The sequence below is a fragment of the Canis lupus genome, chromosome X, assembly GCF_003254725.2.
Source record: "Canis lupus dingo isolate Sandy chromosome X, ASM325472v2, whole genome shotgun sequence".
NCBI classification, from domain to species: Eukaryota; Metazoa; Chordata; class Mammalia; order Carnivora; family Canidae; genus Canis; species Canis lupus.
The window spans coordinates 61,772,063-61,797,947 of record NC_064281.1 but is presented as its reverse complement, the minus strand read 5'-3'; the positions used below and the strand labels follow the sequence as shown (position 1 = coordinate 61,797,947).

At 37.5% G+C, this 25,885-nt stretch overlaps 1 protein-coding gene across 2 annotated transcripts in view; it reads right to left on the bottom strand.

Moving 5' to 3' along the window:
- The window catches only part of TENT5D (terminal nucleotidyltransferase 5D), a 91,429-nt gene extending 85,705 nt beyond the window's left edge, over positions 1-5,724 (bottom strand). Inside the window, exon 1 of one of the 2 annotated variants that reach the window (XR_003143937.3) lies at positions 5,451-5,724. The gene's annotated coding sequence lies outside the window, so the exon portion shown is untranslated. The remainder of the gene's footprint in view (positions 1-5,450) is intronic. The other variant, XM_049107387.1, reaches the window with a different exon arrangement.
- Positions 5,725-25,885: the final 20,161 nt, after the last annotated feature.

Sequence of the window (25,885 nt, the reverse complement as noted above, 5' to 3'; positions counted from 1 at the left end):
TTCTGGCAAAGGCAAATTTTAAAGCCTTGAGTGCTCTGTTAAAAATCAACGTAGTCTAGAGAAATTCTCTTTCTGATAATTATGTATTACAATCACTAAATATCACCATTTATTATTAAAATAACAATGAAATCCTAAAAATGGTCACTTATAAAAATGATAAATATGCAGATGTATTTTTCCTAAGACTTTTTTCTATTCAGTTGAATCTTATATTCAACTTATCTTGTCTCCTTGTGCTCCTCCCCCACTTGCTAATTATAAACTGGATATTTTTCATATCATCTACTGCAGCCACTCAAACCCATTCTTCTTGTCTTTAAACTTCTATTCCTGCTTCATCTTCTATTTGCCTTAGCTAATAGAGTTTTACCTCTTTTATTTTTATTTTTTTTTAAACTTTTATTTATTTATGATAGGCACACAGTGAGAGAGAGAGAGAGGCAGAGACACAGGCAGAGGGAGAAGCAGGCTCCATGCACCGGGAGCCCGACGTGGGATTTGATCCCGGGTCTCCAGGACCGCGCCCTGGGCCAAAGGCAGGCGCCAAACCGCTGCGCCACCCAGGGATCCCGTTTTACCTCTTTTATAGCTCTCATCTTTGTCCTGTCACTTGAACAGTTCTAGGCTAGGAAATTCTGCAAATTAAAACCACAGAAAAATGAAACCAGCTAGGTGTTTGTTGCCTGCTAGGGAAAAACTTTTCCCATTATGAGCAAGAAAGACCCTACAAAGAAACAAAACAGAGGATCATAGGGAAAGGAATGGAAAAATAAAATAAGATGAAATCAGAGAGGAAGACAAATACTAAGAGACTCTTAACTGTAGGAAACAGAGTGAAGGTTGCTGGAGGGGAAGTGGAGGGGGGATGGTGTAACTGGATGATGGGCATTAAGGAGACTAAGTGATGTAATGAGCACTGGGTCTTATATGCAATGGATGAATAACTGAAATCTACATTTGAAATTAATGACTATGGTAAATAATTTAATTATATAAGTTTAAAAAAGATCCTATGATATGGATGGAGCTAGAGAGTATTACGATAAGCAAACTAAGTCAATCAATCAGAGAAAGACAAATAACATATGATTTCACTCATAGGTAGAATTTAAAAAACAAAACAAATGATCATGGGATGAAAAAAGAGAAAGGCAAACCAAGAAATAGGCCCTTAATATAGAGAAAAAAACTGATGGTTACCAGAGGCTACCAGAGGCTACCTGATGGCTACCTCAGATTAGAAGCATTTTGTAAACTGTGAAGGGTGTGTGGGGAGATGGGTTAAATAAGTGATGGGGATTAGAGAGTGCACTTGTGATGAGCACCAGGTGTTGTATGTTAAGTGTTGAACCACTAAATTGTCCACTCAAAACTGATATTACACTGTATGTTAACTGGAATTTAAATAAAAACTTAAAAAGTAAGAAAGACCCTTAGTTTCTACCTCTCTAGGGATTCTAGAAAACTGAATCTTCTGGAATCCCTGGGTGGTGCAGCGGTTTGGCGCCTGCCTTTGGCCCAGGGTGCGATCCTGGAGACCCAGGATCGAATCCCACGTCGGGCTCCCGGTGCATGGAGCCTGCTTCTCCCTCTGCCTGTGTCTCTGCCTCTCTCTCTCTCTCTCTCTCTCTCTGTGACTATCATAAATAAATAAAAATTAAAAAAAAGAAAACTGAATCTTCTTAAACTATAGAAAGAAGGAAGCAGAAGTAGTCTAATGAGTCCTCCTTGTCAATCTGCTATAAGCATTCAAAAGTATTGGATTACAAGTCAATGAGTCCTGAATTGAATACTGACTCCATTTACTCAAACTTCGCTTGGGCAGGGACACATGGCTGGCTCAATTAGTTCAGCATTTGACTTTTAATCTTGGGGCTGTGAGTTCAACCCCCATTTGGGTATAGAGCTTACTTAAAACTTGCTTGGGCAAATTATATGATCTCTCTGAGTCTTTTTTTTAATTAGTAAAAAGAGGATGATAATGCCTTTTCAGGTTGCCTCAGATTAGAAGCATTTTGTAAAGTATGAAGTTCCATCCAAATTGAGCTACTAGACAATATAGTATATTAACCTATATTAAGTTATTCATTTCAATTACACAAACAGAGACAAAATATAGACTTCTGGGACCAATTCCAAGTTTATTCTATCAGAATCTATAGAGGGGAGTCCCAATCATCTGTATTTTTAACAAGAACACCAAAGTTTGATTAAGACTACACACACTATGCCATTCTAATTTCTGGTGTCCTTTCTCTTACTTCAATGAAAGTTTAATTATATGTACCATTTAATTTTCTGATCATCTTGAAATCATTTGGTAAAATGTAAGAAAAATGCCATGTTGTCAAAAAACAACTGAAATCAAATCTTAAAAATTATATAATTTAGACTTTAACAGATATTTTTAAATAAATATTTTAAAATGTAAAAAGCAAAGCTTGTTTTTTATAACACAGTAGATTGTAAAATATTTACAGAACTAAGAATGATTAAACATGAAAATAATTCAATTTACTGAAGGAATTATTATGATTTCCCACATTAGCTTTATTTGAATAATGTCAAATTTTAATACATTCAATAATGCTGAGTTAACTTAAGATACTGTATTGGTTCTTCAAATCTACATTATCTTAGTGAAAATTCTCAGATATTTTAAAACACATCTTTCTAAGTATCTATAATTGAAATTTTCCACATCTGGGTTTATCAACTGATAAACTGATGCTACTTCTGTTAAATCTTCATACTTAGAGTTAACTAAGTTCCAAAAGAACAATTTGGGAGGTCCTATACATGTTATTTTTATCATTAAAATAACAATTTGGGAGGTCCAAATTAAAATAACAATCATTAAAATAACAAGTGGGAGGTCCTATACATGTTATTTTTATAATTAGCCCTTTTCAAAGGCTGAAAGGAGCAAAAGGTAGCTGCCTATTTAGGTGAGACAGGGTTAGAGGTATTACTAAATCTGGAAGAGTGGAAGAAACAAAGCCATGATCTAAGATAACCCAAAACAATAAGAAATATAAATACAATAAACAATAAATGAATAATAGTTCCTTGGGGGAGAGAGTAAAATGATATTGGTAAAGAATAAATCTAACTTTAAGGGATCCCTGGGTGGAGCAGCGGTTTAGCGCCTGCCTTTGGCCCAGGGCGCGATCCTGGAGACCCAGGATCAAATCCCGCGTGGGGCTCCTGGTGCATGGAGCCTGCTTCTCCCTCTGCCTGTGTCTCTGCCTCTCTCTCTGTGTGTGTGTGTGTGTGTGTGTGTGTGTGAGACTATCATAAATTTAAAAAAATAATAAAATAAATAAATCTAGCTTTAAAATGCTTAACATTAACTATAACTATAATAGAATAAACATTTCCAGAATTCATCATAATGTTTAAGAGACTTAAGTTATTGATTTTAATTAACTGTTTAGAATATGTGTTAATATAACACTGGTATATTCTTACAGGCTATATTAACCTGGAAACAACACAAATATTAATCATTAGGACAATGAATGAAAATTAACAAAATGTTCATACAGTGGAATACAACAGTGAAAAAGAATGAACTACAGTTATAAGCAATAATGCAGGCAGACAAGGAACATTATGAGTTACAAAAGCATGTCAAAGAAGAAAAAACACTGATTTATGCAGAGTTTAGAAATATACAACAGTAAATAATACTGTTTAGGAATTCAAATACTATGATAAAACTGTAAATTAAATCAGGGAAATTATATATAAATTTGAGACAGCAGTTGCCTCTAAGGAGGGAAGGAAAGAAATGTGATTAGGGAAAGGGTACACAAGGGAATTTAAAAGGAATGGTACTTTTCTTAAATTAGGTCATATGGATTTCCTGTATTGCTTTTTATTCTGTACTCCTGTTTTACAAATATTTTATAGGTATTCAATTATTAATAAAAACAATTAAAAGTTGATGACTTTCCTTTGAGTACTTTTTTATAATAAAAGCAGCTTATGATTTTAATATCTTTTAATTCCTTGTTTCAACAGCAGCAATAATATACATATACTTCAAATATTTCTATTACTGTGCCTAAGATTAAAAAATAAATTCTAAATCTAACTTTAAAAGATAAGATGCCCAAGATAAAAACATGAGGGCAATTTTTGGAGTCAATATTAGTTCACAACTCATATAAATAACAATTTCTGAATCTTCTAAGTAGTTTGTCAATCAAAGATATAGGTTATGCATTTTATTTCCTAGCATGGACAATAACAAACTTCCTAACTGAACAAATATTTTTAGATCTTAATTCTACTAAAAACCCTGTTCTATCCTAAAGATCCCTATCTTAAGAAGTTCAACAATATGCAAAACAATTTAAAAAACAGTTCAAAAAAGGCTTAATTTATAGGTTACCGATATATAACTAGAAATAACATAAGACATGGAAATTCTTAAGTTTTAGCGGATTGTTCTAGTCTATATGTGGATTTATTGAAGGCACTTTGTTAATACATATTAAGCATCTAAGGAAGAACTTCTAAAAATATTTTTCACTTTCACACCAAAAAAAAATTCTCAGTGAAATACAATTATCTATTGTGGAAAGTGATGAAACAATCATTACATGTGCCAAGTTTTTTCTGTCTCTATAAAGGTAAATCTTGCATCTGAAACATATATAGCAAGATTAAAAAAATAAATATAATCTTTATACAGTTCCGTTTATGTAAAGTCTTTTCTATCGTACTCTCCCTGAGCTTTTAGGGGAAAAATAAAAGGTTTTCCAGGATCAAGGGCTCATAATTAGTTAACAGCCTGAAGCCTACCAAACGTCATTAACACAAAAGTCTAAAACAGTACCTTTTTTTTAGAACCATTTTGGTGCAACAGGAAACAATCCTGAAGATAAAAAGGCCATTATATATTCATTATTTCCCCCACATATTGAAACTTTAAAGATGAGAAAAAACTTAAAGCCAAATATAAAATTCCTCAGCAAGAGCATAATTACTCTATTTTTTTTCCAAAGCATTTCTTGGAATTTCCAAGTGTTGAATTAAATGCAGTGATTTCATCAAAGATCCCCCTTCTTTCCACAAATCTAGAGATGGTGTCTAATAAATTTCCTTGGATATCTTGGTGTTACATAAAAGGCACCAAGTGTTTCAATAAACCCTCCCGTCAATTATAATTTGGAGCGATTTTATGGTAATTTTCGTATTTTACCCATCCACTCCAAAAAATAATAATTTATTACAACTTCGTATTTCACAACAACTTCGCCTCTTAAACCTGGGCTTACTCTTTTGTCTTCCCCTTCTAACTTAAAACTTTAAAGATCATGACCTTTTTAAAAACTTAAACTGAACCTCGCAACTGAAAATTCCCACCCCCGCTAACCCTGAAGGTTCTCATTTCATAGGGTTATATATATGTTTAAAGTACTGTAGAAACCCTATACCTTTTCCTTCATCCGTAAGACAAACTCTGAGAACAGAAGGAGAGGCCAAGGATAGTGTGAAATCTGAGGAAAGAGTTTGGGGCGGAAGTTTAAGAAGAGCTCAGAGTACGACAAAAGAACTAGGCGGTTAGCAGAGTGACGAAAACCGTTAGGCGCTGGCTTAAAGACACTAGGGGGAGGGGCATAACCCCTAGAGCCCGCCAACGCCCCCAGGCGACTACTGCCCACCCTAACAGCTACTCCGAGCAGCAGCCATTTTGGCGTTACACCAGCCCCGCCCCTCGGTCGTAGGCGGCTCCACCCCCGGCCAACTGTGAGCGGAAACAGGAAGTGGGATTGTAAACCTATAGGAGCGAGGCAGGCAGCTAGTCAGAAATAGGGCGGTACTCTGAGTACCCTATCAAGTTCGTGCTATTGCTCTGGGCTGTCGCCTCACCAAAAAAGTTGTGGGACCACGTTGAATATGGAGAGTATCCTTTCCCGTCTGAAAAGCTGCTGCTGGAGTTTAGGAAAGGGGAGAAGGGCAAAGGCTGGGGCCCTGTGAGGCGCATGTAGGTGACCTTTTAGGTCTAATTATGGGAAGATGAGGGCACTGATGCTGATTGGTAGGTGTCTGTAACTCTGTTGTGGTTTCCTGGTAGCCGCCGCTGCCTGGGAAGTGGGACTGCTTTGGCGAGTGTGGGAGGAGTTGGGGGACTGAGATGATTTTTGAGTGTGAACCCTTGTTCAGGGCTCCTGTCACGTGTCCTTTCAGTTATTTTATCCACTTCTTAGAAATTGAGGGGGGGGGGTTGTATGGTTAAAAGCAGCGGGAGTTTGCCAGAGGTTTTTGGAGCAGAGGTATAGGTTTTGAATACAGAACGAGGCCAGATGGCTTGTTTGTTTGTTTTTGTTTTTCCAGATGGTTTTTGTGGAACTTCATTTTTCTGGATGTAGGTGACTGATAATGAGGTGAAGTCCTTAATACCACACTGGCAAACTAAATTGAGAGCTTGCTTGATAATCTGATTTAGCATATAAGGAAACTCATGGTTTCCTAAAGCTGTAAAAATCCATCAGTTGCACCTGTTTTTCTACTTGAGCACTAAGGTCAAGGTTAGGAAACAAGCTGTGTGATTCCCTGAATTGGGGGATGAAATAATTTTTTCACTACTGAAATACCTTTACAAAATTTCCATTTCTTTGTAATTCGTCTTTCTTACAGGAGTTGGCATTATAGAAAATAGAGTAGCTTGGTATTTTGCTACTGAATAAAATTTGGCAAAATACCAATATGAGGATAACAGTTATTGTTTGATAGTTCATTTTATAGCTGTTTTGTCTTCATTAGTTTGTAAATCTGAAAAATAGGATTTCTGGTGGGAGGATAAGATTATATAAGCCATACTGAGAATATTGATCCTGAATCATTTCCTATCCTGTGCTGAACTGACCAAGATAAACCAAGAATAAAATGAACCTTTGAAGAGGCATGAAATATGTCATTTCATGAACAGAGTAGATGACTAAAAAGTCCAATTATTGCAGCAGTTTAAAGGATATAATTTACGGAAATGTAGTTGTGTTAGATGATTTTTAAAAAGCAATTAGACTATGAATCAGATGATTCTAATCCCAGTTCTGCCTCTTAAGAAATGAGTTAGGGAAAGTCATAAAGTCTCTGTCAGGCAACTTTTATTCATTTGTAAACATACTAACTGACCTGCCAACCTTATACAGCTTTTGATAAAGATAAAATAAAATGGAAGAGCTTACTAAATTATAAAGTTTTGAACATATTGTTAAGTATTACCAAATAGAGTACAAATTGCTATCTCTTTCCCAAGAACTTTTGGAAGGATTTGAGGTAACAGCTCTAAAATTGCTTTTGTTTCCTACTCTAATCAAGTTATTTTTGCTATACCTAAGCATACCATTTGTGATTTACAATAACATGATAGTTACTAATTTTATTTACTGAAAAGCATGTATGCCTAATTATAATTAAAATTAATAATACTGTTATCAATAGTTTCATACTTAAAATGAAGTATTACCCTTCATTCTATCAAAAGAAGTGTAAAATCCAGATTTTTTCCTTGGAATATAGAGGAAGAAAATGACATGGACTCAGACCTGTCTTCCATAAATAAATAACATCATTTGAAACTTGAGTAACACTTATTTGTCGCCTATATAAAATGCAAAAAAAAAAAATAGGCATGCCTGGGTGGCTCAGTGGTTGAGCATCTGCCTTTGGCTCATGGCGTGATCCTGGGATTCTGGGATCGAGTCCTGCATTGGGTTCCCCACAGGGAGCCTGCTTCTCCCTCTGCCTATGTCTCTCCCTCTTTCTCTGTGTCTCTCATAAATAAATAAATAAAATCTTTTTTTAAATGCAAAAAAATATCATTGTTACAGTATGTAAGACCTAAGTGTGCTAATAGTTAGAATTGTAATTGTGACTTCTGTCTTCTATTAAACATAATCAATTTATCGTGGTGGATTAGGATAAATTTCACTTTATTTTTTTAAGATTTTATTTATTTATTCATAAGAGATACACAAAAAATTGAGAGGCAGAGGGAGAAACAGGCTCCATGCAGGGAGCCTGGTACAGGACTCGATCCCAGGACTCCAGGATCACACCCTGGGCCCAAGGCAGGTGCTTAACCGCTGAGCCACCCAGGGATACCTAAATTTCACTTTCAAGAGCTTGATTGGATGGCCAACTTTATTTGTTGTAGTGTGTTTTACAAGTGCAGAACTAAGAGCAATATGTGTGCAATATTAATACAGTGTATTTCAGTAATGTTTGATTTACTTGCAGGAATGAAACAATAGAAGAGGTATTATTAAGAGATACTTCACTACTCCACAGGTCTTTTTCTTTGTCCTTCATTTTCCATGTTTCTACTCCTCTTCTGGTATTTTGTTGTTTTTGTTGGACTTGGCTCAAGCATGCTTCATATCCAGGAAGCTTTGCATGTCATTTTAATCTCCTAATCCACCATCTCCAACAAACCTAGAAATCTGAGAGCTCCAGCTCCTACTCTGTGCTTATTTCCCCACCTGTTTTCCCCTCCAGTTTAGACTTTTTTCCTAATACTGTAATTATATGTTTACTTGTCTCCCTCTTACATTAGGTTGTGAGTTCCTTGAGGATCATATCCTTATCTTTCACCTTTAATCTTCATTTCCTTGCACAGCATTTGCCCCATAATAGATGCAAAATGGGTAAATGACCTTCTGTTAAAAATTATTAACATATATTGAGTCTCTACTGTGCGCTGAGGAATGCACTCAAGCTTTTGATACAGAGGGTTATAAGACCTATTCTGAACCTTGAACACCTTTTGATCTGAGTCAGGACACATATAGTTGGGGATAAATATCAATACTAGGTAACACATACTAACTGAGGTGAATGCTTGAACACATTCTTGATTACATGTGTGGATTTACTAAACTTAAAATTGCATGTAAAATTTTTATGTTAGAATGTGCCTTTACCTGGGGTAAAACATATGTAGCTGACATGTTTTTCCAAAGGATTCTAACATGAAAAAAGCTGATAAATAATGAAGTAGATAATAGGTACTATAGATATTCTGAGAGTAGAGAAAAGGATGTCATAAACTGGACTGGTGTCATTGTATTCTTTTGTAGATGCCCAGACAGATGAGACTGTTACAGGCGATGATTGCCACCTACCTTAGAAATGGCTGTATGCCATTATGAATGACTTTATATCCTAAGCAGAACTAATTACATATCAGAGTCTCTGAGGTTTTTATATTATTGACAAATATACTGTGATATTTTTGGACCAAATATTAATGATATCTTAAATGTGCTTTTTAAATATTGTTACCTGTCATGTGTCTTATAAGTTATGGCCTGGCCTGGCTAGCTAGTAGAATGCTGGGTCTTATAAGAAGTATTGCATGTGTAAGGATTACTTCTGGTTCATAATTTAAGGCCAATTAAGGACCAATTCTGAGCAATTCACTCTGAAAGCTAAAATGCAAAGAGGAAAATATGAGATGTGCTGGATTTGAATTTCTTCTTTTTTTATGTAGCAATTACTGCTCAATTATCTCTCTCTAGGCTTCAGTCTTCACATCTATAAAATGAGTGAAGTTGACAAGTAATTTCTAGGGTTCCTTTCAATTCTAATGATCCCAAACTCTACCTACCAGAAATACACAAGAGATGATCAAGAGCATAGGAGATGAAAAAGAGTTGATTCATAATGTCACTTCTTCTCATCAAATGTATGAATAAAAAATCTATGATATTGGTATTATTGCTTTATTCTGGGACAGGCAATTGCTAGTGGAAAATTTTTATTTCCTTCCTCTTACCTCCATTTTTTTCCCATCCTCTACTTCTGTGTGCCCAAAGGACTGCATAATCCTTTAGCACTTGGAATCGAATAGCTTTCTGCTCTACTGTATTTGGAAAATACATTAGCACTTGGAATCAAATAGCTTTCTGCTCTACTGTATTTGGAAAACTTTCACTTGGTGTTACTCCACCACTTCACATAGGCAGACAGGACATGAGATTTCTACTATGAAATTCTTCTAGTAAACTGAGTATAACAATTTTTCTTGAGGTAGCAGACTGAAATCTTAAAGCAAGACTTCATTATGCATGCATAATATGTTGAACCCTAATGACTTGCTTAAATTTATTGAAATTTTAAAGCAATAATATATTAGCGCATAGCTGATTTTCATCCCTTGCCTGTGTAATTGCAAAAAGTTAATTCAAATAAAATATTTTAAAGAGGCAATGGTGCTTTTTATTCCCTGGTGAACTATATTGTCCAATTAAGATATGTGGCTTAGTGAGTCATGAGGTGGTAATTAAAATTTATAGAATATCTATATGTGCTAAACTTTCTGCTAGGTATTTTGTATATATTATCACAGACTCTCAAAACAACTGGGAAGACAGGTGATAGTATCATTTTTTTGTGATAGTATCATTTTATAGAAGAGGAAACTAAAGCTAAGAAAGCCACATTGCTTATAAGCACAGAGTAAAGGATCTAGGCTGGGCTCCAGTATCTGTTGTATTCACCTTAACATAGTACCTTCACATACAGCATAATTCATTTGTGTTTGATGGAATCCTAGGGTTACACAGAGATACTTCTTCTATATATTAATATTCAACTTGGGATTTTGCTTTAAAAAGGTTTGAGAAACCATGAATCTACACAATCACTTTAGGGAGCCTAGCCTATGTTCTCTTGAAGACATTTCCTTGTAAAAGGTACACCTTAGATGAGGTATTTTATAGAATTGGAAAGGTGGGAGTTACTACTTTCTGAAAATATGAAATAATTGAAATGTTGAGATTAAATTCATTTATCTTATTTATTGTTTGTTTCCTTATTTATCAATCCCAAGGGCCAAGTGAGGTTTTTTTTTTGCTTTTTGTTTGTTTGTTTGTTTTGTTTTTTGTTTTTTGCTTTTACATGGATTTGGGTAGGAGGAGGGTCAGCTATCGCCATTAATGGAGCTCTTTGAGAACAGTTTCTCAGAGTCAGTGTTATTGTTTATGTTAGCCGAAAAGCAAGCATGATGGTGTATCCTAAACCTCACAGGAGTTAAGATGAAGGTGGTAGAAATGGGAGAAAGAAGGGCAAACTAGGTAAAGGAATTGTATGTAAAGGCATAGAGGAGAGGCCAGAATCTTGAAGTACAAGGTGTTGGAGGCTGGGATTACCCAAAACCTTTTAAGGGCCTTCTGCATCATTCTATACATGTTAATAGACATTGCTGTTCAGTTGTTTTAAACTTTAAGTCCATTAAAAATAGAGTATTTCAGCCATTGTCTTTCCAGTGGGCAAAGAAATACAAATTCTGTCTTAATAGCAACCACTTTGCCAAATTGAATTTATGATTAGCCAGTGAAGGAGATTATTCTGCCAATGTTATTTCTCCAAATAGAAAAATACTCCAGGGATTTATCATCAACTAAAATATCACAGAAGGTCAACTCTGGTTCATAGCTCAATTTAGTAGTTGAATTGATACCATTACTTTCCATTCCCCAACTTCAATATAGAGGATAGTCACTTATTGTAGTATACACAGAGGGTGACTATTTGAGTAACAGATACTTGAATTTAAGGATCTCATACCCTGGTTATAGAAATTACCCAAGAGTTAGAGGTAAGGGATGATACGGGGATGTTTTGATTTCTGGTATTGGGAAAAAGATTCATCATCAGGAAAACACTGGTATTACTAGTTGCCTGGGCTAAGTAGACATATACAAATATATTTAATAGTGATTGTAGTTTAAGATATATAGCCCTTCCCTGTGGATTCATGGCTTATGCTTATGTATATTAAACTGTACTACAACTGTTGGTAATCTTGTCTGTCATATTCTAGTGTAAGGTTGAAGTTAGAGAATTCATCTCCTTATTCATTTCTGAACATACAGAATTATTTGGAATAGGAACTGGTAAAACTTTACATGCCCTTAATGTACATCTAGCCTCATGGTAGTTAATTATTTTTTAACTTAAAAAGAACTTGACAAAAAGAAAATAACTTGACTGTAGAAGGTGTGTGTGTGTGTGATGAGTGTGTGTGTATATACACACATATACTTTGTGCTTTTATGGGACAGAATTGTTATTCTGAATTTATTAAAATAAGTAATAAAATAATAAGTGATAGTAATTATTTATGTAATAGTCTTATGCTTTCTTTCACTGGTCATTGTTGATTTGTATGAAGTACTTTTCATAGTTAAAATATACCTCCTGGCAGGGATCCCTGGGTGGCGCAGCGGTTTGGCGCCTGCCTTTGGCCCAGGGCGTGATCCTGGAGATCTGGGATCAAATCCCACGTCGGGCTCCCGGTGCATGGAGCCTGCTTCTCCCTCTGCCTATGTCTCTGCCTCTCTCTCTCTCTCTGTGTGACTATCATAAATAAATAAAAATTAAAAAATATACCTCCTGGCAAATAAAATTACTTTTTAAATTATTTGAGTGACTTTAAAACTTAATTTATAACTACTCAAGTTACAGATGTTTTACTAAGCCCCATATTCTTTTCCAAAGAAAATATTCCTGATAAAATTTAAAAATAATTCGATTATGCAGGAAAGTAGTATCTTCATGGCTTAAGGGAGCACCTCCTAATCATGTACACTAATATTTCTACACTGAAATATATGAACCTTAAATGGGATAAGTCAAAGACTATACATAACCTGCTTTTTTAAAGATTTTATTCATTTATTCATGAGAGACACAGAGAAAGAGAGAGACAGAGACACAGGCAGAGGGAGAAGCAGGCTCCATGCAGGGAGCCCAACGTGGAACTTGATCCCAGGTCTCCAGGATCACGCCCTGGGCTGAAGGCAGTGCTAAACCGCTGAGCCACCCAGGCTGCCATATACATAACCTGTTAGTTGAGATCAGACTTCGTCATCAAATTTGTTTTGGTCAGGATGCTTTTTTGTTTGTTTGTTTAACTTGAGTGTAGTTGCCATACAATGTTACTTAGTTTCAAGTGTATAACATAGTGATTGGACAAGTTTATACATTATGCAATGTGCACACAAGTGTGGTTACCACCTGTTTCCATCACTTTTACATCACTGTTACATTATAATTGATTATATTTTTATGCCATGCCTTTTATTCCCAGGACTTATTCATTCTGTAACTGGAAGCCTGTATCTCTTAGTCCACTTTACAATTTTACCCCCCCCCACTTCCCTCTGGCAGCTATCAGTTTGTTCTCTGTATTTATAGGTCGGATTTTTTTCCGATATATCGAAATGCTTTTTTCCCAATATATCATGTGCCACTGTAAGATGCTTCTGTACTATACATTTATATAAAATGCTTTGAGTATTTCCGTTAAGCACTACACTAGGCTGATAATAAAAGGATAATTAAGACTCATCCTTATTCACAAGGTGTCCATAGTCTAGTTGAAGAATCAGACATATAAACAAGCAATTATTGAGAGCTACAGAAAAATACATACCCAGATATATAAAGGAACATGGGAATATAGAGTAAGTAGCTACTGACACTGTAAACTTCAAATCAGTATTTCTTTAGGGTATACTTAAAGTTTAGAAACAGATTGTGTGAAAAGAGTCACAGAAGCTATTTTATACTGAATTTATATGAAGCACAAAAAAGGTTTAGCTTTCTGAGTTACAATATTACTACACTTTCATATGTGTTGTCCATATACCTGTATTGTTTAATACATGATAATTGTTTTCTTATCATTTCATTTTCAAATAATCATCCTTTTAAAAATTGAAAGATACCATCTTATGGATCAAGTATTATAAACTCTTAATGAATCAAACCTTTTATTTCAAATGACTTTTTTACAAAAACAATGTAGATTTAATCCTCATTCCACCCTAAAAATAGTACAAAAAAGAACAAAATACCAGTTACCTACTACTGAGTTAAAAAACAAAACATTACCAACTTAGCTCCCTTCTCCCACCAAAGGCAACGACTGTCTAAAATTTCATATTTATCATTTCCATGTACTTTATATTTTACTACATAAATGTACATTCTTATGATATTATATATTCCATATTTCCCAGTTTTGTATGTATGGTGTCATATTGCCATATTCTTTTTATTCAAGGTGATGTTTTGGATTCATTATGTCATTTCATTTCCATATTGTTTTTCGTTGCAGAATATCCCACAGTTTATCCATTATATCTGTGATGATCACTTAAGATATTTCCACTTTTTTTGTCATTACAAATAATACTGCTATGATCATTATTGCACATATTTCCTATGTTGACTGGGCATGATTTCTCTAGGATGTATACCTCAGATGGAATTTCTGTGTTGAAGAATATGTGCACTTTGGATTTTCTGTGTAGACATTTGTAATATTTGAAAGTAATGATGCTTTGATGAATTTCAATGTAATCTGTATGCAATTTTAAATTTTCATATTTTTTATTTTATCTTATCGTAATTAGTTTCTTATCATGCTTCCTAGGAATCCAGAACAATGCTTAAAAAACAATAGCAGAAAAAAATATAGCAGGCAAATTTTCTAGTTATTGATTTTATTTTTTTTTACTTTTTGTTATTCTAGGTTTTTTTATATTTTATTTAAATTCAATTTGCGAACATAAGGTATATAACACCCAGTGCCGATCTCATCATGTGCTATCTTTAATGCCTGCCACACAGTTACACCATCCCCCCCACCCATCTCTCCTTCTGAAACCCTTTGTTTGTTTCCTAGACATAGGAGTCCTTCATGGTTTATCTTCCTTTCATTTTTCCCCATTCGGTTTTCCTCATTTCCCTTATGGTCCCTTGCACTATTCCTTATATTACACATATGAGTGAAACCATATGATAATTGACTTTCTCTGATTGACCTATTTCACTCAAAATAATACCATCCAGTTCCATATACATCAATGTAAATGGTAGGTAGTCATTTTTTCTGATGGCTGAGTAATACTCCATTGTATGATATATACCACATCTTCTTTATCCATTCATCTGTGAAGGATATCGTGGCTCCTTCCACAATTTGGCTATTGTGGACATTGCTGCTATGAACATAATGGTGCTGGTGTCCCATGGTTTCACAACATCTATATCTGGGGTAAATACCCAGTAGTACAATTGCTGGGTATAGGATAACCTCTGTCTTTAACTTCTTAAGGTACCTCCACACTTTATTCCAGAATGGCTACATCAACTTGCATTCCCACCAAAAGTTCAAGAGGGCTCCCCTTTCTCCACATCCTCTCTGACATTTGTTGTTTTCTGTCCTGTCAATTTTCACCATTCTCATTAGTGTTTGGTGGTATCTCATTGTGGTTTTGATTTGTATTTCCCTGATGGCCAGTGATGCGGAGCATTTTCTCAAGTGCTTGTTGGCCACGTCTGTGTCTTCCTCTGAAATTTCTGTTCATGTCTTTTGCCCATTTTATGATTGGATTGTTTGTGTCTTTGCTGTTGAGTTTAATAGGATCTTTACAGATCTTGGATACCAGCCCTTTATCTGATATGTCATTTGCAAAATCTTCTCCCATTTTGTAGGTTGTCTTTTAGTTTTGTGGACTGTTTCTTGTGCTGTGCAGAAGCTTTTTATCTTGATGAAGTCCCAATAGTTCATTTTTGCTTTTTCCCTTGCCTTCCTGGATGTATCTTGCAAGAAGTTGCTGTGGCCAAGTTCAAAAAGGGTGCTGCCTGGGTTCTCCTCTAGGAATTTGATGGATTCTTGTCTTACATTTAGATCTTTCATCCATTTTGAGTTTACCTTTGTGTGTGATGTAAGAGAATGGTCCAGTTTTATTCTCCTGCACATGGCTGTCCAATTTTACCAACACTATTTATTGAAGAGACTTTCTTTTTTTCCAGTGGATATGCTTTCCTGCTTTGTTGAAGACTAGTTGACTGTAGAGTTGAGGGCCCATTTCTGGGTTCTCTATTCTGTTCCATGATCTATATGTCTGTTTTTGTGCCAGTACCATACTGTCTTGATGATCACAGCTTTGTAATACAGCTTGAAGTCAGGCATTGTGATACCCCTAGCTTTGGTTTTCTTTTTCAACATTCCTATTGCTATTTAGAGTCTTGTATGTTTCCATACAAATCTTAGGATTATCTGTTCCAACTCTGTGAAGAAAGTCCATGATATTTTTATAGGGGTTGCATTGAATATGTAAACCGTTCTGGATAGCATAGACCTTTTCACAATATTTATTCTTACAATCCATGAGCATGAGATTTTTTTTCCATCTCTTTGCGTCTTCTGAAGTTTCTTTCATAAGTTTTCTGTAGCTTTTAGAGTATAGACCCTTTACTTCTTTGGTTAGGTTTATTCCTAGGTATCTTTTGGTTTTGGGTTCAATTGTAAATAGGACTGATTCCGGGATCCCTGGGTGGCGCAGCGGTTTGGCGCCTGCCTTTGGCCCAGGGCATGATCCTGGAGACCCGGGATCGAATCCCACATCGGGCTCCCAGTGCATGGAGCCTGCTTCTCCCTCTGCCTGTGTCTCTGCCTCTCTCTCTCGCTCTCTCTGTGACTATCATAAATAAATAAAAATTTAAAAAAATAGGACTGATTCCTTAATTTCTCTTTATTCAGTATAATTGTTAGTACATAGAAAGCAACTGAATTCTGTGCATTGTTTTTGTATCCTGCCACATTGACCAATTGTTTTATGAGCCCTGGCAATTTTTTGGTTCAGTCTTTTGTTTTTTCTCTATATAGTGCCATGTCATCCATCTGCAAAAGGGAAAGTTTGATTTCTTCTTTGCCATTTGAATGCCTTTTATTTCTTTATGTTGTCTGATTCCTGAGGCTAGGACTTCTAATACTATGTTGAACAAAAGTGGTGAGAGTAGGCATCCTTGCCATGTTCCTGACTTTAGGGAAATGCTCTCAGTTTTTCCCCATTGAAAATGATATTTGCTGTGGGCTTTTCATAGATAGCTTTTATTATATTGTGATATATTCCATCTATCCCTACACTTTGAAGAGTTTTAATCAGGAATCGATGCTGTATATTGTCAAATGCTTTCTTTGCATCTATTGAGATGATCATGTGGTCCTTTTCCTTTATTGACATGATCTATCACGTTGATTGTTTTATGAATGTTGAACCAACCTTGCATCACAGGGATATTGGTCTGTAATTCTCCACTTTGGTGGGGTCTTTGTCTGGCTTTGGGCTCAAGGTAATGCTGGCCTCATAGAATGAGTTTGGAAGTATTCCTTCTATTTCTTTTTTTTTATTCCTTCTATTTCTAGACTTTGAAATAGCTTTAGTAGAATAGCTATTATTTCTTCTTTATTTTTTTTAAATTTTTATTTATTTATGATAGGCACATAGAGAGAGAGAGAGAGAGGCGGAGACACAGGCAGAGGGAAAAGCAGGCTTCATGCAGAAGCCTGATGTGGGACTCGATCCCAGGACTCCAGGATCATGTCCTGGGCTGAAGGCAGGCACTAAACCACTGAGTCACAGAGGAATCCCTATTTATTTAAATGTTTGTTAGAATTCCCCTCAGAACTCATCTGGCTCTGGACTTCTTTTCTTGGGAGTTTTTTGATGACTGCTTCAATTCCCTCGCTGGTTACTGGCCTGTATGTACATGTATTCCATTTTTTCCTGTTTCAGTTTTGGTAATTTGTAGGTTTTGAGGAATGCATCCATTTCTTCCAGACTGCCTCATTTAGGCCTAATATCATTGCTCATGTTACATTTTTATTTTTTTTATTTTAAAAAAGATTTTATTTATTTAATCATGAGAGACACGTTGTGAGAGAGAGGCAGAGGGAGAAGCAGGCTCCCTGCAAGGAGCCTGATGTGGTACTCAATCCCAGGACTCTCTGGGATCATGCCCTGAGCTGAAGGCAGGTGCTCAACAGCTGAGCCACTCAGGCATCCCTCATATTACATTTTTAAAATACTTTGTATTTCCTACATATTGCTTGTGATTTCTTTAATTCATGATTTTATTAATTTGAGTCTTTTTTCTTTTTCTTTTTTTTAATTTTTATTTATTTATGATAGTCACAGAGAGAGAGAGAGAGAGAGAGAGAGAGAGAGAGAGGCAGAGACACAGGCAGAGGAAGAAGCAGGCTCCATGCACCGGGAGCCCGACGTGGGATTCGATCCCAGGTCTCCAGGATCGCGCCCTGGGCCAAAGGCAGGCACCAAACCGCTGCGCCACCCAGGGATCCCTCTTTTTTCTTTTTAATAAGTCTGCTTATTATCTATCTATCTTATCTATCTAATTCTTTTGAAGAACCATCTCCCAGTCTCAGTGATCTGCTCTACAGTTCTTCTGGTCTCTGTTTCATTGACTTCTGCTCTAATCTTTACTCTTTCCCTTTTTCTGCTTGGTTTAGGCTTTATTTGCTATTCTTTCTCTAGTTCCTTTAGGTGTAACATTAGCTTGTGTACTTGAGTTTTTTCGAGTTTTTTAAGGAAGCTTATGTCAAGATGTATTTCCCCCTTAGGAAATACTGCCTTTGCTGTATCCCAAAGATTCTGAACGTTTGTGGTTTCATTTTTATTAGTTTCCATGAATCTTTTCAATTCTTCTCTAATTTCCGGGCTGACCCATTCATCTTTTAGTAGGATGCTCTTTAACATCCATCTGTTTGAGTTTCTTCCAAATTTCTTCTTGTGATTTAGTTCTAGTTTCAAAGCATTATGGTCTGAAAATATGTAGGGAAAAATCCCAATTCTTGCTATCAGTTGAGACCTGATTTGTGATCTAGTATGCGGTCTTTTCTGGAGAAAGTTCCTTGTGCACTTGCGAAGAATGTGTCTTTAGTTGCATTAGGATGGAATGTTCTGTATTATCTGTGAAATTCATTTGGTCCAGTGTGTCATTCAAGGCCCTTGTTTCTTTGGTGATCCAGATATGTCCTTTGCTGAGAGTGCATTCACATATTCTTCCAGTTTCTGTGTATCCTGGAAGCTCTTTATTTCTCCATCTATTCTGGATGACAGCCATACTGAATAAAGTATACTTGACTACATGTTTTTTTCATTTAGTACCCTGAATATATCATGCCAGCCTTTTCTACCCTGTCAGGTCTCTGTCAATAGATCTGCTGTTAACCTGATATTTCTCCCCATATAAGTTAGGAATCTCTTGTCTCAAGCTGCTTTTAGGATTTTGTCTATATCTCTGAAATCTGCAAGATTCACTATAATATGCCAGGTTATTGATTGGTTTTTGTTGATTTGGGGAGTGGTCCTCTCTAGCTCTTGGGTATGAATGCCTGTTTCCTTCCCCAGATTAGGGAAGTTCTCAGCTATGATTTTTTCAAACATACTTTCTGGTCCTGTCTCTCTCTCTCTCCACACCCTCTGGAATCACAATAAGATGGATTTTATTTTTCTCAACATATCACTTTATTCCTGGAGTCTTTCCTCATGGGTTTTAATTGTTTCTCTCTTTTCTCCTCAGCTTCCTTCCTTTCCATCAACTTGTCTTGTATAGCACTCTCTCTTCTGCCTCATTAACCATAGCTGTTAGAGCATCCAGTTTAGACTGCATATCAGTTAAAATATTTTTAATTTCAGCCTGATTAGCTCTCAGATATGCAGTAAGAGAATCTCGAGAGTGTTTTGTATTTGTTCAAGAGCCACCGGTAATTTTATAATTGTAATTCTTAATTCTATTTCTGACATGTTACTTAAATCCATATCCTTTATATCTGTAGCAGATTATATTACTTCAAGTTCTTTCTTTTGTGGTGAATTCTTCCTTCTAGTCATTTAGTCCAGTTCAGAATGGCTGTATGAGTAGAGTAAAAAATATCAACCATGACCTAAGCAAAATTACACCCTAGACAATTCCAAAGAGGTCAGAGACCAGAAAATTAAAGAAAAGGAAAAATTTAAAAGACCACAAAAGTGAAAAGGGAATTTAAAAAATAGTAAAAATTGTAAAAAGTGTGTGTGGGGAGAGAATATAGTCTTACAGAGTGGACCAGGATGGTGATCTTGGTTCTGAGTGTATTTTGGTTCATATGTTAGAAGGTGCTAAATTCCATATTTATATAAACAAGCAAAACTTATTTAGAGAAACAACAACAAACCCCCCCAAAAAAACACAAGTAGACAAAAGAAGGGGGTGGAATGGGTAGTAAAAGAGTATATAATCTCATAGAATGGACCATCACTTTGCTCCACTTGGTTTTGAGTGTATTTTTGTCCATGTTAGAAGGTACTAAATTCCAAAATTATAAAACAAAAGAAGAAAAACAAAAAAAAATCCAAAACTTACATATCTACAAAAGTTAAATTGAATACATTGAAAGGAAGCCAAAAATAGAGAATATATCTATGACAGGTAATTGTAAAAATATGAAAGTCAAAAAGCAAAAAAAACTTAATAAATAGTTGATAAAATATTTTAGTTAAGGAAGGAAAAAAGAAAGAATATTGGAAATTTTTAACCTGAAATAGAAATAAATCATAAGGAAATTCTTTATGTTCTATATACTATTTTCCCTCAGTCCTGGAGATTTCCAGTGCTGCTTAGTCAATAAACTTGATGTTTCCCTGTTCTTTCTGCTTTTCTTTTCGGGGAGGGGCCTGTTGCACTAATTCTTGGTGTCTTTGCCTGGGTCAAGATGCCCAGTACCTTGCCAGGTGGATGGCCTCAGTGTAAGGTGTTTACCCAGTGAGACCTTTGTTCCCTAGAGGCTGCACCTCTCCAGGGTGAGGTAGAGGGAAAAAGAAACAAAAAAATGATGGCAGCCAGATCTTCAATCCCCGAGCCAAGAGCTCCTAGCATGTACCAAACTGCAATCTCTTATTGTGCACTGACTTAGATATTCCTCTGTACAGGCATGGGGGCACTGATTCATATAATTTGAAGGGCAATGGGCAGTGGGAAAGATTTTTCTGTCTTGTGCACTCAGTGGCTCTGCCTCTCCTGGAGGGAATGGAGGATAGCCCGTTTTTCTCTGCTGCTGAGCCCTTGGTGGTTCACCCGCTAGAGTCTGTACCCACTTGGCCTCTCATTTGGAAGGGAAAATATCCCATTTCTCTCTGCTGCTGGTCCCTGGGGCTTTCACCAGCATGAGTGCACACCTGCTCCACCTCTCCCAGGTACCTGCAGAAGGGTGCTGCATTCCAGTCCTTTATCAGGACCTAGCCCAGCATCAGTCCTCCGATCGGATCACAGTTTGCAGTCTATGGCACAAGTTAAGCTTTCTTCTGACCACCTCTATTCTTTCTGTCTCTGGGAGTATTAAGACTTCACTGCCGTTCCTGTGATTCTGTCCTACTTCACCACTGAGCATATTTCAGGCAGCAAAGACTCTTAGGAGGAGATTTCTAAAGGTCCCAATTGTGTGCTGTATCACTTTCCAGCAGCCAACTTACAAAGGCTCCCTCCCCCTGCCATTTATTTTCCAACATATCCCCTCCGTTTCTCTTCACCACACTTCTACTTTGTAAGATGCAATCACTTTGCTCTATAGCATTCCAGCTGTTCTTTCTTTACATCTCATAGGTTTTTAGGATGGTTTGAAAGTTATCTAGCAGCTAAATTAAGGGGACCAGATAAAATGAGAACCCCTACTCTTCTGCCATTTTGCCTCTGCCTCCTAAACTTAGGTTAAAAACAAATTTGAGCCCTGAAAGTATACAATTATTAGAAGAAAACATAGGCAGTGATCTCTTTATTATCTGCTCGGGCAAGGGAAACAAAAGCAAAATTAAACTATTGGGAATACACCAAACTAAAAAGTTCTTTTTGCAGCAAAGAAACCATCAACAAAGCACAAAGCATCCTACTGGAGAAAATATTTCCAAATAATATATCCAATAAGGAGTTAATAACTAAAATATGTAAAGAATTCATACAGCTCAACAGCAAAATTATCATCGTCATCATCATCATCCAATTAAACAATAAGAACACCTGAATAAACATTTTCCAACGACCTACAGGTGGCTAAAGGATAAAAAGATGCTAATAACCACTAATCAAATGCAAATCAAAACCACGATAGGAGAACCTCATACTTGTCAGAATGAGTAAGGTCAAAAATACAAGAAATAATGTGTCAGTGAGAACATGAAAAAAATGGGGCACTCTTCCACCATTGATACTAACACAAATTTGTGCAGCTGCTGTGAAAAGCATGGCAGTTCCTCAAAAAATAAAAAAAAAAACTCCACATAATCCAGTAATTCCACTACTGGGCATTAACCCAAAGAAGGTAAAAATGCTTTTTCAAAAACAGCTGCACCCCTTTGTTTATTGCATTATTATTTAAAATAATATGTTTTTAATATTAAAGTAGCAGTATTAAAAATAGCCATGATTTGGTAGGAAATCAAGTGTCCATCAATAGATGAATGGATGCAGAAGGTGTGCAGATACACACACACACACACACACACACACACACTGCAATATTGTTCACATATCAAAGAATGAAATCTTGCCTTTTGCAACAATGTGGATAGATCTAGAAAGTATAATACCAAGCGAAATAAGTCACAGGAAGACAAATATATTATTTTACTCATATGCAGAATTTAAGAAACAAAGGATCAAACAAAAAATAGACAAATACATTTAAATACAAAAAAAAAGTTAAGAGGGAAGATGGTGGAAGAATAGGGGACCCACCTTTCCTCTGGTCCACTGAATTCAGCTAATCATCTATCAAATCATTCTGTAAACCTGTGAATGCAACCTGAGATCTAAGAAAAGAATCTACAAATAGAAAAGCCACCACTTTTTGCAAAGTAGGAGATGCAGAGATGAATCTGAGGGGACAGATCTGAAAATAAGCCATGGGGGAGGGAGCCTCCATAAGCTGGTTACTGGAAAGTGATATAGCAGCAGAGTGCAGAACTGGAACTTTTAGAAGTCTGCTCTAGTGAGAGACATCCCTGCCTGAAATGTTCTCAGGTGGTGAAATGGAATTCTAGTTCAGACAGTGAGGTCTCATCCCCAGGGTCACAGAGAACAGGAGTGCGTGAGTGTAGCAGAGTTCCCAAGCATTGGAGTGGGGAAACTGGCTACAATTACCCATCCTAGAGTGGCCTCTAAGCTAGATATTGCCATAAACCCCAAATAGCAGCCCCAATGCCCCCATCAGATGACAGCTCTCCAAGCAAGAGCCCAGCAAGGAACAACCACCGAGAGATGATGCTCCTTACCCAGGGGGAGTGCTGTGGGTGCATTCAAATCAGGTAACTGCTCCTATAGCAGGGGCCAGAAAGCTGGGGGTGGTCTTAGTGAGACCCTCCTCCCTTCCCTGAGAGGATTGGTGTGGAATGAGTGAAAATATCAGTGAGGGTGACAGAACATGAGAGACACCTAAATCTGGGAAATGAACAAGGGGTAGTGGAAAGGGAGGTGGCCGGGGGGTTGGGGTGACTGGGTGATGGCCAATGAGGGGGGCACTTGGTGTGATGAGCACTGGGTATTATGCTATATGTTGGCAAATTGAAATCCAATAAAAAAATTAATAAATAAAGAGGGGATGGGAGGGGCAGGATGGCAAAAGAGTAGGGTCCCCAAGTCACCTGTCCCCACCAAATTACCTAGATAACCTTCAAATCATCCTGAAAATCTATGAATTCGGCCTAAGATTTAAAGAGAGAACAGTTGGAATGCTACAGTGAAAAGAGTTCACGCTTCTATCAAGGTAGGAATACGGGAAAAAAGATATAAAGAAACAAAAGGCATCCAAGGGGGAGGGGCCCCACAAGGAGCCTGGCTAAAGCCAGGGCGAGTGCCCTCATGACAGGAATGCACCGTCCTGGAGAAGCAGGAGCTTCACCAATCTTCCCAGACTGAAAGGCGCTCGCAAGGAGTTGGAGCAGGAGCCCAGGAGGGCCGGGATGCCCTCAGGCTCCCTGGGACACTAACAGACACCTGCTCCCTGGGGACAGGGCACCAAGCTCCCTAAAGGGCTGCAGCGTGCACACACGGCTTGACCCGGGAGCAGCTCGGAGGGGCTCGGGCGGAGGCTCCACTGAGAGGGGGCTGCCTGGAGGGGCTCAGGCACAGGCTCCGCGAGAGGGGGCTGCCCCCCGGAGCGCGAATCCAACACCACAGGCCCAGGAGCACAGGACACCGGGGACACAGCCCAGGATCCGACCACCCCGCGGGACAGGCAGAGGCCAGGAGGGCCAGGACAGCAAGGACGCTCCTGCCCCGAGCTGAGCAGATCAGCGGCCCCGCCACCGGAGCATCCAGGCACCTGCAGACTAAGAGCTCTGTAGCTACTGCAGGAGCTGAATCCAGGGCTCCAGAGCTGGCCACCGCCAATGTGGTTATTCCTCCTGGGGCCTCACGGGGTAAACAACCCCCACTGAGCCCTGCACCAGGCAGAGGGCAGAGCAGCTCCCCCAAGCGCTAACATCTGAAAATCAGCACAACAGGCCCCTCCCCCAGAAGACCAGCTAGACGGACAAGTTCCAGGGGAAGTCAAGGGAATTAAAGTATACAGAATCAGAAGATACACCCCTTGGGGTTTTTTTTCTCTTTTTCTTCTCTTTTTTTTTCTTTTTTTCTTCCTTTTTTCTTTTTTCTTTTTCTTTTCTTTCCTTCTCTCTCTCCTCTCTTTTTCTCCTTTTCCCAATACAACTTGCTTTTGGCCACTCTGCACTGAGCAAAATGACGAGAAGGAAAACCACACCTCAAAAGAAAGAATCAGAAACAGTCCTCTCTCCCACAGAGTTACAAAATCTGGATTACAATTCAATGTCAGAAAGCCAATTCAGAAGCACTATTATAAAGCTACTGGTGGCTCTAGAAAAAAGCATAAAGGACTCAAGTGACTTCATGACTGCAGAATTTAGATCTAATCAGGCAGAAATTAAAAATCAATTGAAGGAGATGCAATCCAAACTAGAAGTCCTAACGATGAGGGTTAACAAGATGGAAGAATGAGTGAGTGACATAGAAGACAAGTTGATGGCAAAGAGGGAAACTGAGGAGAAAAGAGACAAACAATGAAAAGACCATGAGGGTAGATTAAGGGAAATAAATGACAGCCTGAGGAAGAAAAATATACGTTTAATTGGGATGCCCGAGGGTGCCAAAAGGGACAGAGGTCCAGAATACGTATTTGAATGAATCATAGCTGAAAACTTTCCTACTCTGGGAAGGGAAACAGGCATTCAGATCCAGGAAATAGAGACATTCCCCCCTAAAATCAATAAAAACCGTTCAACACCTCGACATTTAATAGTGAAGCTTGCAAATTCCAAAGATAAAGATAAGATCCTTAAAGCAGCAAGAGACAAGAAATCCCTGAAGTTTATGGGGAGGAGAATTAGGGTAACAGCAGACCTCTCCACAGAGACCTGGCAGGCCAGAAAGGGCTGGGAAGATATATTCAGGGTCCTAGATGAGAAGAACATGCAACCAAGAATACTTTATCCAGCAAGGCTCTCCTTCAGAATGGAAGGAGAGATGAAGAGCTTCCAAGACAGGCAGGAACTGAAAGAATATGTGACCTCCAAACCAGCTCTGCAAGAAATTTTAAGGGGGACTCTTAAAATTCACCTTTAAGAAGAAGTCCAGTGGAACAATCCACAAAAACAAGGACTGAATAGATATCATGATGACACTAAACTCATATCTTTTAATACTAACTCTGAACGTGAACGGGCTTAATGACCCCATCAAAAGGCGCAGGGTTTCAGACTGGATAAAAAAGCAGGACCCATCTATTTGCTGTCTACAAGAGACTCATTTTAGACAGAAGGACACCTATAGCCTGAAAATAAAATGTTAGAGAACCATTTACAATTCAAATGGTTCACAAAAGAAAGTAGGGGTAGCCATCCATATATCAGATAAACCAAAATTTACCCCGAAGACTGTAGTGAGAGATGAAGAGGGTCACTGTATCATACTTAAAGGATCTATCCAACAAGAGGACTTA